This window comes from Diospyros lotus, chromosome 13 (genome assembly GCF_014633365.1).
Source record: "Diospyros lotus cultivar Yz01 chromosome 13, ASM1463336v1, whole genome shotgun sequence".
NCBI lineage: Eukaryota > Viridiplantae > Streptophyta > Magnoliopsida > Ericales > Ebenaceae > Diospyros > Diospyros lotus.
The window spans coordinates 4,396,704-4,411,074 of NC_068350.1; positions in this window are offsets into that span (position 1 = coordinate 4,396,704).

Here is a 14,371-nt window from a genome sequence, read left to right on the forward strand (position 1 = left end):
GATGGAGGCAAAATAGAGGCTGCCAAATACTCTAAAAGAGTCATAATCAACAGGGGACTTATACAGTAATTGATAAGGAATCTAATGAAGCAAAATAGGAGTTCAGAGTCCTATTGATTAAAAAGGCAACTGTGAGAACACACTCACCCCAAAATTTAATAACCAGGGATTGAAAAAATAACGCTCAAGCCACATTGAGGAGATGCTAATGCTTATGCTCTACTACTAAGTTTTGCTTATGTCTCTCTACACAAGAGAATTGATGAAAAACTCTTTTAGAGGTAAAGAAATCATTGAAGTGTAATTCAGGAGCATTATATGATCTAAACGTTTTAATCACTGAGTTTCAACAAGAGAGAAGAACTTGGGAATGATGGAACCAACATTAGATTTGTGCTTCATGAGAAAAACCCAAGTGAACCTTGTGTAATCATCAACTAGAGTTAGAAAGTGTCTATAACCAGCATGTGTTGGAATGTGATATGGACCACAAGTATCATGGTGAATGAGATCAAAAGCACATTAAGACAAATAATTTTTCAAGACAAAAGACAACCTTTTTTGTTTAGCTAAAGGACAAACTAAATAAGAGATGTTCTCAGTATTCTTATAGTCATAAGAAAAATGTAATTGATCTTTCAACCTTGCCAACTTCTTAAAGGAAAGATGACCACGTCTGTTATGACAAGTATGACTACTAACAACATAGCTATTGAAACAGTAGGATTATAACCCTTATCTACTGTATGATTATCAAAATCAAATGAGGCAACATCTATGACATAGAGACCTTCAATGAGTTTACCCTTGCCAATCATCTTCTAGTGGTGCATATCCTGAACAATGCATGAATGAGTAAGAAAACTAAGATGGAAAGAAGTTTTCCTAGTTAATGCGCTCACAAAAATCAAATTGAATTTGAACTGAGGAACATAAAGCACATCGTCAAGCACCAGATGAGAATTAAGCTTCACAATCCCAATGAAAAACACAAGAATTCGACTATGATTAGGCAATGTAACAAATACATTCTAAATAGGTTTCATTTTGTTGAATGAAGACTAAGTAAAACATATGTGACTCATGGTGCTTGAATCAACTATCCAATACTTAGGAGATTTAAGTACTAGACTTATTGAAACTGAGAAACAAGTACCTGATGCCTAATTAGGAGAAACATCAGTCTTTGTATTTGTGTTAGTAACAGATAAATGAGAATTAAGCATACTCATCAATTGATGATATTGAGTAGGATTTAGTGTTTACATAAAGCTTCTAATATTTTTATAATTCTTGGTTTGATTAGGAGCAAAATTAGATATCTAATTAACAATAAAAAAATTCACTTGATTTGACGAGTTATTCTTCTATTTAGACTTGTATCCCAAAGGATAACCATGAAGTTTGTAGCACTTGTCAATTGTGTGTCCAGTATACCCACAATGTGTGCAAATAGGTCATTTCTTCTTATGATTTTTACCATAATTCTGACCAGCACTAGACTTTTTGCATCATGTTTTAACAAAAAATGCTACAGAATCATTCCCACCAGCAAAACTATTAACATTTCTTTGATTCTCCTCTAAGAAACAAGAGTGAACACCTTATTAATAGGGAGAATCAGATCCATAAGTAGCAATTGACCTCTAACTTGTGCGAATGAATCATGTAATCCCATCAAGAAAGACATGACATATTCTGTTTGATAATGTTCTGCAAGAGCTTTAGTATCTCCAGAAGAACATTTTTCACATGAACAAATAGGTCTATAATTACTAAGTTCCCCCCAAATAATTTTGAGTTGAGTGAAATAGGCACTTACAAAAAATTGTCCCCAAGTAAGATTCATTAACTCATGTCGTAGCTGAAAAATATGAGATCCATTGCTCCGTTGATAACACTTCTTAAGATCTATCCACACTAACAAATATCTCCTTAGACACAGAGTTAAGAATCCAAGAAATAACAATGTTATTGTTGCGGATCCAAGCATTAAGGAGAGAATCATCACATGATGGTCGACAAATAGATCCATTAATGAATCCTAATTTGTTCTTCACTGACAATGCCATCATCATAGTGCGACTCCATGAAGTGTAATTGTCTCCTATCAGTGGCTAAGAAACTAGGAGAAGTCCGGAATTATCAGAATGATGGAGGAAATACGAACTAGAATCATCATCAATGGCGGAATTACTCGTTGAAGAAAAAGACGAATCTGCATGCGTTGGAGCTATTGTCGCCATGGAAATGCGAAAATGGACAAACAGAATGCTCGAAATACAATCACAAAAGAATGCAAATTGGCGTACAACAGAAACAGAAGTGGACAAGATTGATGGAAAACAAAGACAAAAGTTGACGAGTATAACAAAGACAAAGCAGGCTAAAGTTTTGATACCATATTGAATAAAACTCAGAATTCTTATTCATATCTCTCGCAAACAAACTAGAAGTAGCTATAAATAGCACACCAAGACAATCAAACTAACTAATTGTTCGTAGCAAAAAATGGAACAAAATTCTAACTGTCTAATTGCAAAACTAATAACATTTAAGTAGTGTACTAAAATCTGTTACACTTGTTTCTAAGATGCATCAACAACTTTTCAATGGAAAGTTTTTTAAACAACTACCTTGCCAACTATGGCTTATATTACATATTTGGTGCACCAGAACGATTCGCCTTAAATCAGAAATGAAGTAGAAATATATTAAGAAAAAAGAAAGGTTGATAAGGCTTAAATGACTAATATGCGAGTAGCTAATGGTGTATCCATCTTCTGGAAGAGAAGGCTTCTCCAAGTGATTGTACCAAACAATTGGAATGATCTGCCCTAAACCCAATCGCTTCTTGCATTGGACTACTTTGAAAATAACTATCAAGTTCGTCATGTACAAGTTCGAGTACATAAACTCCGCACAGATGACAGATGCACACAGTGCACAAAGAAAAGTACGCAAATGGACTAAATCGTATCAGGCAGCGACGACCAATCAAGGAATCTCAAGCCACTTTACATCTATAAACTACATCTCTCTAAGCATAATACTGGCATTCATATATACACACAATCTATGAGAAATAAACAGATACGTCACCATACCTTCTACGTCGAGTCTACAATGGAAAGAGAGACAAAAGTGATGATACCATATGGTGAAGAGTTTCTGATGGCAATTGGAGAGAAATTTGTTCCACTAGATCTTTTGGAGAGTGTTATGAGATTCAAATTCAATTAGGATTTTGAAAAAAATTTGTAGGCAAGGTTTTTCATCTTCCCTCAATTTTTTTTTTAGTCAAGAGATTATTAATACATGAGTAACGTTAATCATTATCGCAAAGTATATTATTTTTAAGTAATTTATATTTATTGTATTCTATTTTTAACATTCAAATAAATTAAATAATGTATATTTAAAACATGACATGTATTTAGACTATTTCATTTTAAAATAATTCATTCTATTTTAAAATAAATTGCTAAACTTGAGGAATAAAAATTATTCTTTTAAAAAATCTTCCGACGTGTTTAGTTGTAGAAAGTATTTTTTAATCTTAATTTTTTATTAAATTATCAAATCTCTTATTTAAACACAAAAAAAAAAAAACATAGAGTTTGTTTAGTTGTAAAAATTATTTTTATTGAATAATTTAATATTTCATTAAAAATTAGAAAACTCAATTTTATAATTTTTTTTTAAATTAGACTGTGCCTTTTTGAAACATAAAATATATTGACATGTTTAGTTGTAATTCTAAAAATATTTAATTTTTTATTTTATATAATGAATTAAAAATATGTTTTCTATATTTTTTAAAATAAATACAATTAAATTTTGAAACACAAAATCTTAGAATATAATTAGTTGAAAAATTGAAAATAAAAACTAAAAATTAATAATTTTATGAGACCAAAAGCTTTACTAAATGTTTATATAAATGTTGTCACTCAATAATATGAAAGAAAAATCCTTTTAATTCATGATAAATGCGAATAGTGCTTGAATGATGCAATGGAACAACAACTAATATACATTTTTAACAGTATATTTTCATTGGCTAAAAACATATTTTTGTTTCTTAACATTTATGATTTTTTTTAGAATTTTAATTTTTTTTATAGTTTTAAATGTGTTATTAAACCATACAAAAATCTCTCATTTAAATATTTGGCTAATAAGTGATTCACACATACGCTGATATGACAATTATCTAGTGTCTCCTCAAGTTCCTCTCTTTCTTCAATGTCTTCTCTATCTTCGAGTCTCTTCAACTCACTCTCTCTTCCTAACTACGTCTCATCTCTCTATCTGGTGTGTCATATGTCTCATTTCTCTTTTCGACGTCTTCTTAGCTCCCCTTCTTTCTCTAGATATGTCACTTTAGTTCTTGTAACGTCTCTAGTCTCTTTCTCTTTCCAACATCTCCTCAGTTCTCCATTTATTTTCGTCGTCGCTTGATTCTAAGGACAAGGAAGAAGATGATTCTTCACAATCAACAATGTGTAAAGTCCAAGCAACTCTAGCTTTACCCTTCTATTCATTCATTTTCCTCTTCAGATTCTTATCCTTTACTCTTAGCTATTCTAGTTGCCTCTATAAGAGCTTTATAGCATCACCAGATAAAGAGAGGGAGTTGAGGAAAAGTCACTAGAGAGGGAAAATGAGCTAAGGAGACACTGGAAAGAAAGATGAGATGCAACCAGGAAAAATGAGATAGTTGAGGAGACTCTAGAGAGAATGGGGGCTGAGGAAACGCTGTTAGAGAGAAAAAGAGAGTTGAGGAGACACCCGCGAGAGAATGAGCTAAAGAGATGACAACTAACCTGAATACATTTTTAATAGCATATTTTCATGAATCATGCTAGATGTACAACCTTTTTGTACATCTTGGGCTACATAAGGGGGTATTATGACCAAAATATCCCGCGCCTCACATGTGCCTCATACGCCTCTATGCGCCTCACGAGAGACTTTTTTGTCATTGATACACCTTTATGTAGCCCAAAGTGTACACAAAGATGTACCAATAGCATTTTCCTATTTTCATTGGCCAAAAACATATTTTTGTTTCTTAACTTTTACAATTTTTTTGGAATTCTAATTTTTTGTGTCCTTTCAATTGTGTTATTGAACCATACAAAATCACTTATTTAAACATATAGCTAGTAAGTAATTCACACGTACGTTAATGTGGCAATTATCTACTGTCTCTTCAAGTTCCTCTTTCTCTTTCTTTTCGATGTCTCTTCAATCTTCGACGTCTCCTCAACTCACTCTCTTTCTTTAACTACATCTCTTCTCTCTATCCGGTGTCTCATATGTCTTATTTCTATTTTTGGCGTCTCCTTAGCTCCTTATATCTCTCACTCTCCAGTTGTGTCACCTTAGTTCCAGCGGTGTCTCCAGTCTCTCTCTGTAACATCCCGCATCGAGCGATAGGAAGGATTGGAACTGTAAGCACCCCCGCCCGGATATCCCAACCACCCTGTTTATCCGAACAAAAGCGCTTACATAAGGGAAGAGAATAAGACATAAGGCAAAAATACCCTGGCATGCATACATACGAAAAATACAACAACGGAAACAAAACAATATACATGCATGCCCACAAGCACCCTGCTGGAATAATAGTCAATGAGTATATAAAAATATACAGACACCTGTGCCAACAAATAAAAGATACAAGGAACAACCGGGCACAGTAAAAAATGAGAGTCAGAACTCCTAACAAAACATCAGAGAAGACGAGGGCAGCTAACTGTACACCCTATTGACACGGCTGGCTGCTAGGTGGCTCGGTCCTCGCCCTCGACTTTTGCTTTACCCTTACCTGGAATGATGGAAAGTAAGGTGAGTCGCAAGACTCAACAAGTTTATATGAAAAGAAATGCTGTAAATGAAACAGAAAATGAGATCACTCCAAATATAAACCCACATGTACACACAAGCCATGTGACGTAACAACGCAACAGTGCACCATAATAAAACACATATCGGTCCTCGGGGCCCACATAAAACTGTCACGACCCGAAAATTGATATGTCATGACCGGCACTAATTCCTAGGCCCAGCGGCCCCACAATAGACTAGTAAGCCTCTTCTCTAGCTCGATTTGAATAAAACAATATTACTGACAAGATATAGAACATGAATAAAATACCAATTCACCTTTTAACATAATATCTCAATATTCCACATACAGCAGCTGTACAAAATAAGAATATCTATCACACTGCTGTCAAAAATACATACCCGATCCTGTATCTCGGGCCCTTGGCACAATTATGTGCCAACAAAAATAAAAGACAAAACATCAGACTCTACAATACGTGTATGTCTCCACAGAGCATCCTATATTACATCCGGAATCAAAAGGGGTCTGATATCATACCATAAGATTTGCTGGACCAATAATCAGAAAGGAGAATTCCCTAAAATATTTTTAATAAAACGAGGTGAGTCTTGTGGACTCGCGAGTATAAGGTATGTCATGCCCACTAGGAGAGTATACAATAAAAATGCTAAGATGATCATTATGAGTACAATAACATAATAACGGTATAAACAGCGGAAATATGAATCATAAGTTTAAATAATTTGAAATTTCAAAAGAAAACATAGTGTAAGAAAAATAGGTGCCTAAAGACAACCCCCATAAGTTGTTCCCTAACCACCTAAATCCCCTATACTTTTGTATGAGATGCATGCACTAATTCTGAGGACACATTAGTAGAAACTGGCCTAACGCCTATATACACATGCACACAAGTATATACATCGGCACATACATCATCATCACACAATATCATCATAAAGGCCCACGTGATAGCAGTGCTGAAACATACTATCCGTGTCTCTCATGGCCTTGGCATGCCAAGCCTCATAGTATCATGATCTTTTCCTGCTGTGAGTCACCAGGGAATCTACTAGATAGTCCTCTAATAATAATGCAAATGATACCCTAATTTATGCACAAGTCATAATCATTTATCATTTCATGTGGTGCCTAAAATACACCATATCATTCAATATTTCACATTCTTAAAACAATAAATCAATTAGGGTATCTTTCAGTTTATGTCTCTCCCAGTAGGATGAAAATATTTCATGCAAGTTAGAAACATTTAAGGGTATTTTTCTATGATCTGCATATAAAAATCATGTATGAGTTATGCATATAAAAATTTGTACAAGTTTATAATATTTATGAATGAAACAGTATATACATGCATAATATAAGGTAAACATAACATATCCTGTCTACTCGCCTGGGAAATGATGACTCAAATCCGAGTCTGGGGAGAAGACCGAACAAAATCTTGAGAATCTAAGCCTACAATAAATAGAATGGGGTGGTCACATTTAGGTAACAAGAGTAACGATGAAATGGAATTGCCAAAAACCCTAACCATTACCTAACACCCTGAATTGATTATTTAATACCTTGGCCCACGCAATATTCAAATCTGGCGTCATGGAATTCGTCGAGCTAAGCCATCGACTACGTCATCATGCCTCGCCTTGCATGCTACGCGTAAGTGTATAGTGGAACTACACACCCACTTATAGGCTGCAATAACATAATATATATATATATATATTTACCCATAAACTAGTTTTCTTTTAATATAGATAATATATTTTTTTATCTAAATTCCTCATTTATCAAAAATACATACATATATATATTTATAACTAAATTGATAAATTTTCTTAAAAACTTAATAATTAATTAATAATTTAATAAATGGTTTAAAAGGAATAAATTGCAATATTCTAGCCTCAGATAAAAGGAATCCATCAGAAATCAGGATTCGAAATAAACCCACGTCATCATCATAGGCTAGCCTAGAACGCACTCGGGGTCAGTCTTACTCAGTCTCGAGTCATCTAATAGGGCTTCGTCCTTAGGACTCCGATCAACAAAATGACTCGCCAATCATATCGCCAATTCTAGGAGACCTAAAGAGAACCCAAATTAGACCAACTTCGATATCCTGAGTAAGACCAACCTAACCAAGTCATCCTAGGTCCACGGACCAGCGACAAGGGAGAACAAGCCGAGTGGGCTAGCCCAAGGGCTGCCACAACTGGGTCAGTCATGCCTAACACATTGGGCCATCCTAAAACCCAATCGGGCCCCCCATCCTGGGCCAAAACCTAACCTGCCGGCTGGCCAAAAACGACCGATCAATATATCGATACGAAGCCCTTGCCACGAATAACAACATACATTAAAATGAAACCCATCGGACGGTCAGATCTTAATAGATCTGAGAATTAATTTTCGGCCAAAATAGAGGTGAAATCTGGCCATTGTCGTTCGCTGGCCGCCGGCCATTTTTCCAACGATCAGAGGCTACCCCGAGATGCGCAGCACCAAGGAGAGCAACATACCCAAAAATGAGAAAGATCGGACGGCTAGATCTTCGTAGATCTAGAGTCAAAGTCTCGGCTAAAATGGGACAAAATACTGTCAACGTCGCCGGCCACCGTGGCCGGCGATTTCCGGCGATCCAAGACCGCCACCCAACCCTCTTAAGCAAACCGATCATCATATCCAAGAATCACAAAAATCCAACGGTTGGATCTTCGTAGATCTAACCTCAAACATTCGGCCAACAAGCCCCATCGCGCCTCAACCCACATTCCACGAAAACAAGCAAAACAGAAAAAATGAAGCTAAAGCACTTACCTCCTTGTAGATCGGGGGCACTTTAACGGTGAAAACGAAGTCGGATCGACGATCGAACGGTTTAATTGGTTGAAATCGAAGGAAATTCGAGAAGGAGCGAGAGAGGATAAGAGAGAGAGAGAGAGAGAGAGAGAGAGAGAGAGAGAGAGAGAGAGATTCTGATTTTTTTTTTGGGGGGGCTGCCGAGCGCCTCCCCCTTTTCTTTTTATATTTTCTTTTTTTTAATTAGTTATTATATATATAATTTAATTAAATTAATTAATTTAGTTTTTATTTTTTTTATCTTTACAAAAACACCTGGCACCCAAGTCCCATACCAACTTGCCGCTGCCCTGAAAGGCAACATAGATCTCCAACAAACTTGTGTGCATTGTCCCGGGTCGGTACTCTCGACAGCCGAGCCATAGGCTCCCTTGGAACGGTACTCCCGTCTAAGAACTAAATGCTACCAGTAACCATGCAATGCATATAAAATGCAATGGCGTAATGAGCATCAACGTGATACAAGGCGGCCATACATCCAGGCATCAGGCCACGCTCCGCCCATATAGTAAATCACACGCGATGCATATGCCCGTGCTGGATGCAACCTGACCAATCTAGAATGTCCGTGATCAAGCATAACCAAATCATGATAATCCCAACATGCAGCTCGTACCCATGTGCATACCAAACCATGCTACAAGAATAAAATGATACCAGATCATGCTATAATCACGTAACGGCAGAGCCAGTCAACAGTGCTTGGCACCGGTCAGCGGACAGTGACCAGGAGATATCATCTGACGGCCTAAGATAGACCGTACGACAATCACACCATCACCGAACAGCCAATCTTTGCCCCTACTGCACAACCGCTCTAACCAATAAATAATCAAAAATCCATAATAATACCCGAACAGCTAAGAACCTAGCCCCGGGTGAGTACGACATCATTTTCATAGGCTTGGGGTGGTACAAACCCCCGTAGGCGACCAACGAATAAAACCCTTGAGACCAGTTTAACAAATTAAATTTTAAAACACACCGTTTTAAATTTCATAATTTATTAACAGCCGAAACCAACAAAGGGAGGTCAAATAAATTGACATCGAAAGAATCGACAATGAGGGTATAAAAAACTTGCCTTTCCGAAGATAACCTTAGGCTCAATTTGACCAAACGCGGTCAAAGTTATACAAATTGCAATATCCCAATTATTGCCAAAATTAATAAAATTAGACCCTAAACAAAATTTTGACCGCACAGAATATTAATTACTAGCTTGTCTACATACCTGAAATATTAACTCTAGAATTAAACAGGATTTAATCTGAATTTTGGCCCCAAATTTTCTCAAAATTCCTCCCGTGTGCTGCTGCTTCCTCTGTAATTTTTTTACTGTTCGTTTGCATAAAATCACGCTCGAAATCGGGCTTAAATGCGGCCGAAATTGAGCAAAGTAAGGGGCGCCACGTGGCAGCGCGGGGAGGCCACCGCCTCCTAGCGAAACAACGTCGTTTCGGACGTCCAGTGGCTAAATTAATTCACCCAAAAAATTCCTCCCTCGCGCGCAGCCCCAGCGTTTCGATCCTTCGCTCACTGCCTGGCTGCCTCGCGCGCGAACCGCTCGCGCCCGCACTCATCTTCAACCGATCTATGCTTTACGTTATATTTAAAGAGACTTTTCGGCCTTTCTGCAATTCACACCAGCCACCCTAACTTCCATAAATTACACACACACCTTCTATACTAATTATAGTAATGCTCGAAACTTCTAAAAATCCCACAACTAAATTTATTTCAATTTTTTTTCTGATTCCAAAAATTCCTAAAATAATTAATCAATTACCTTAATTTCTTATTTCCTTAAAATCACATAATTTAATTTTTATTTAATCACCAAAAATTATTTTAATATTTCTTTTAAATCAAATAACCCCAAAATTAATTTAAATCACCATTAACGGGGCGTTACAGGAACAATTTATCTTGATGGGCCTACTCGAACTTCCCAGGGGGTCACGCATCATTGAGTTTCCCTAGCTCAAGCACGTTTAATCCTAGAGTTCCTTGCCTACATTCAGCCCAAAAAGTATTCAGCTGGTATTGTTTCCTTCGTTATTTATTCTCGATATATATTACCTTTCTCTAGGCTCTTAGGGTATTACACACACATTCTCTCTATCTCTCCGGCTATGTCTTATCAATCGCCCATCTCTCTTTCTCCAACATCTCCTCAACTCTCACTCTCTTTTCATTATCACTTGATTATGAGGATGAGGAAGAAGATGATTCTTCAAAATCAACAATGTGTAAAGTCCAAGCAACTTTGGCTTTGCCCTTATCCTTGTTCCTCTTCCTTTTCAAATTCTTATCATCTACTCTTAGTTGTTATAGTTGCCTCAATAAGAGCTTTATAGCATCACCAGATAAAGATAAGGAATTGAAGGTAAGTCGTTGGAAAGAAAAAATGAGTTAAGGAGATATTGAAAAGAAAGATGAGATGCAGCCATAAAAAAATAAATAGTTGAGGAGACTCTAGAGAGAATGGGGGCTTGAGGAGACGTTGTTAGAGAGAAAGTGAGTTGAGGAAATGCCTGAGAAAGAGTGAGCTCAAGAGACGTCAAAAAATTGTTCTATTAGCTCACATGTATATCACTTATTGACCATATGTTTAAATGAGTGATTTTACACGATTCACTAATACAATTGAAATCACAAAAAAAAAAAAGGGGGAACCAAAATGTACTTTGAGCCTATTTTGATACTTTCCACGTTCATCGTACACCATGCTGCATTATATATATGCTAACAAATAAGCCCGCACAATATGTGTGATAAACGTATAAGTTATTTTTTGTAATTTTAAAATATAATTTATATAGTTATTGTCACTGTATTAATTTTTTAAATTATACTTGAATTTTAAGAGAGTAATAGGTATTGAATGTAATATTTAATTTTTATGACAATTTCTTAAAAAAATCAATTATCTAATTCGAAGTCTCATAAAACAATGGCAGTCATTATTTTTCATTTAAAGAAATTTATTTACATTAATAAAACATTACATTTGTTTTTAAATTTATTTTAACACAACAAGTTCAATTGAATAATTAAGATGAAAAAATAGAAAAACAATTCATTCTAATAATCTTAATATAATTTATTAGCATTAATAATGTGGATTAATGTGATATTAAACCCATTTTATTTATTCATTAAAAACTATTTACATAATTTTGAACTTCTGAAAACTTTACACATTCCTTTAAATTTATTCAAACCCTACAAATTACTTTCAAAAAAGAAAATGAAAAAAAGAAAGGACACTAATTTAAATTACTTTAATGTAATTTAATAGTTTCATTAAAATAAAATAACTTTAATATTTGTTTACATAATTATCTATGTTTTATTAATTATTTTGTTGATTTAAAATTGAACCAGCAAAAATTTCAGATTCTCCCCTCCAAACAACACTGAGTACTAATGAAACATTTTTTAAATCATATAAGAAATGTATTTATTAGAACACATTAAAAGAGGCATTCAAACAACTATTAAGCAAAACTTTTTTCAATAAAAAATTAAAAATATATTAAAAGACATCTTTAGTACATATTTAGGGACAACATCAATGATTTCATGCATAGAATAATATACTTTTGGGGTTTATACATGTTAGTTATTAGTTAGTCATTCTCACATGTCACAACATATTATTAATAAACAATTTAAATATAAAACTTATAACTTTGAATGATATGAAGAATTCTCTAAAATCATGCTGAGAAACTTAAATTTGACAGTATTAATATTTATAATTAGAGGAATAATATTTCAATAGATTAATGATTAATTGAATTTTTAAATTGTAATTGTCTAAATATAACAATAATTTTGTATTTATGGGGAAGTATTCACCTCGAGTTTTCAATCTCGGAGAGACTTGTAAAATAAAAATCAATTAAGGGTGATGGGTGTTTTTCGCGTGAATTCTTCAATATTTAAGTTGGCATCACTTGGTAAATATGTAAGAACAAGAAGAGTAGATGTGTAATTTGAGTGGAGTTCTAATCCGTCAATCAAAAGGATTACTCTTTAATTATTTAGAGATGATGAAATTGACATGTGAAAGAGTACACAAACATCTTATAACGATCTATTTTGAATTTTTAGACAAAAACATCAAATGTAAGTTTGGCACATTCTTTTAAATTATTGATTTAGATGATTCCTCATAAATCATATATTTGGCGCCTAAATAAGGCTTTCGAAAAGGTCTCTCGATGTTAAGAGAGTCTTTTGAAACCTAAGAGATACTCAAAAAGGTCGTTCGAGAACTTTCTAAAGATTTTTACAAATATTTCTTAAGACTCATTGAAAAAGATTTTTGACTCGAGTCAACTGAAAAAACCCCTCGATAGAGTCATGCGAAGTCACCTAGGAGATCCTTGAGGTCTCTTAGTCATTCCCCCCCAGCTTGGAGGGCATTTTCTTAGATATAACACAAATAACCTAATGTTATGTTTTAAGGATGAATTTTAAATAGTTTTATTTTAAATTTAGCTATTTAAAAATAAATTCAATAAATAAAATGATTCTAAAATTATTAGTTGTAAATTTGGGTTACATTAATATTTCGCTATACATAGCAAATATATTTTATGTTTATAGAATTTATGAATACTATATTGAATTATGTTTTATCACAAATGCTAATATATATATACAATTTTAATAAATATTTATATTATGCAATTTGAATCCTCAAAGGGTATACAGTAACTAAAAATATACGTTTTTTGGTTTTAATTGATTATATGTTTGTTGTATACAATTCTATACATAATAAATACATATTTCATTGTATAAACAAACACTCCATCACGGTAAAGTGATTTTTAAAATAATCTTTATAATTACAAAAATTAAAATTAACTATTCCGACAAAATATAAAGTCATGACTTTCAATCATTTAAACTATTTTTTATTTAATAGATTCTAACATAATGAATATAAAGTAAAATTTTATTTCTTTTCGGTTGATAAAATTTTCTTTTTCTCCTAAAATCATATTTACATTACATGACGAGTCCCTCAAATTTTATGAAATTATGCAATTCCGCTATTAACTTTTCAATCAACAAAGACTAATACAATTTGGAAAAGTTAGAGATACAAGCAGTGAATTAGTTAAACATGAGGGACATTGGAGGTGATTTCTGTTTCATTTTCTCTTCTAATCTCCACATATATAAATTTTATATAATGTATATGTTTTGATATATTCATAGATTTAAAAATAAAAAATAAGAGTGGGAACAATCTAAAAAGGCTTTTAATGTTTCATTATGACATGCTAGATATTGAACTGTGTGATAATTGTGATTCAAAATATTTGTTTATATGTGATTGGATTTCTTAATTTAACTGTAATTATGATTTCAAATTTAAGTGTGATTACGATATTGTTAAATTCGATTTTATATGAGATTTATCTCATCTGTAAGAATATTCTCACGCTTTATCTTCTAATCATAATATGATTTTTCGTATTCATCCATAGATGATTTTAATTCTATAAATAAGTATCTAGGTTATATGAAATCAGACACAGAATGTGTGTGCTAATACACTTTTATATTACTAATTTTTGATTAGTGATATTCTATTCTTTCTAC